This window comes from Chrysochloris asiatica, unplaced genomic scaffold, assembly GCF_000296735.1.
Source record: "Chrysochloris asiatica unplaced genomic scaffold, ChrAsi1.0 scaffold00268, whole genome shotgun sequence".
NCBI lineage: Eukaryota > Metazoa > Chordata > Mammalia > Afrosoricida > Chrysochloridae > Chrysochloris > Chrysochloris asiatica.
In genome coordinates this window covers 2,943,486-2,945,275 of record NW_006408786.1, presented here as the reverse complement: position 1 = coordinate 2,945,275, position 1,790 = coordinate 2,943,486, and the positions used below count along the sequence as shown (strand labels likewise).

Sequence of the window (1,790 nt, the reverse complement as noted above, 5' to 3'; positions counted from 1 at the left end):
GTTCTGCTGTCACAAGATTGCTATGAGTCGGTACCAACTCAATGACACCTAACAACAGCAATAAGTAGTTCTGGTGTGGCATTGTGGGTTAATGTGCTGGACTGCAAAGTCAGTTTAAACAGATAGGTCAGACATTCAAAGTCACCATCTGCTCCTTGGAAACCCAAAAGGTCACTATGAGTTGGAACTGACTTGACAGCACTTAATAACAACAATAATAACATGAGCAGATAGAAAGACATTCAAGCTGAACAAGGTGTAAGAGGGAAAGGTGGAATGTACCAAATATATATACATATAGGTTTACAAAGAATAATTTTACATGTGTATTTACCCTTGCTGCAAATAGATCCATGGATATAATGGATATAAGTGCCGTCAAGTTGGTTCCAACTCAGGGAGACACTGTATACAGTTTCCAAGGAGCATCTAGTACTTAGCAGTCTAGTACATATCCTACATCACACCAGAACTTCATGTTGGAGCATACCGGGGGCAAAGTTATTAAATAAACCAAACATCTTAAGGATACAGGATCATAGTCTCTGACTCAGGAGGCATCATGACTAATTGTCATTACATAGTCCACAAAGACATTGTTCTATATTCTATTATGGTGAGTAGTGATTAGTGTCTTAAGCTGTGAGAGGTCATCTAAGATGCAACCAGAGGGCTCTACCTGTCTGTAGAAAATAAGAGTGGCAATAACCGAAGACATTTGGAACAATTAATCATCAGAATAACAGACCATGGAATTTCACCCTCCAGAAACCTGAGACTAAAAGAAACAGCTCGTGACAGACAACCTCTACCAACTACTCTGAAAGGAATCAGATTAGAAGTTCCTTGATAGAATGGAGAAAATATGGAATTAAATTCAAAATCATAAAAAAAATAAGACTAGACATACTTGTGTAGAAATTAACGAAAACCCTAGACTATGGCCCTTGGTCACATTTAAGTATAGAACTGAACTCATGCAGGGGTATAATTTTCAGTCAGTCAATAGACAGGTCTGTTGGGGGAACAACAATACTAGTGAGGTATACAAACATAGAATGATATCCTATTTGAGATCAAAAGGCAACATATATCCAAGGAAAAAGTCAAAAAGGGATAGAAAAGGAGAAATGAAAGCAAGAAGAACCAGGCAGAAGTGCCTTAAGTCATGTCATACTGAGAGATTTAAAACCAATGACATGAAATAAAGTGTGCATGATTTGTTAAATGTAAAACCGATGACCTGCTCTGTAAATTTCACCCAGTTCACAATAAATACTTTAAAAGTTAAAAGCATATAGCATTGAACAAAGCTGCTGCACAAGACCTCTTTAAAGTGTTAACAAGTAAAGGTGTCACTTTTAGAAATAAGGTGGTCTGGCACAAGTCATGATATTTTTCAGTTGTCTCATATATGTGTGAAAAGTGGATATGATTAAGAGAAAAACTGATGCATTTCAATTATGGTGCTGGTGAAGAATATTGAAAGTGCCATGGACTACCAGGAGAAAAAGCAAATCTGTCTTGAATAAAGTACAGCCAAAATCACCTTTAGGAAAAAGGATGGTGAGACACTGGCTAAGGCGCTTTGGAAATGTTATCAGTAAGGACCAGTTTCAGGAAAGGTACATCATGCCTCGTAAAGCAGAGGGTCATCAAAGAAGATACCTACTGAAATTGATTGACATAGTGGCCGAACTAATACTGCCCAAAGCAATTTACACCTATAATGCAATCTCAGCCCAGATTCCAACAACATTCTTCAAAGAGATGGTAAAAACAATTACAAA

At 37.4% G+C, this 1,790-nt stretch overlaps 1 pseudogene; it reads right to left on the bottom strand.

Annotated features, from left to right (window-relative positions):
* LOC102820472 overlaps positions 1-1,790 on the bottom strand; it is a 30,203-nt pseudogene that overhangs the window by 4,888 nt on the left and 23,525 nt on the right.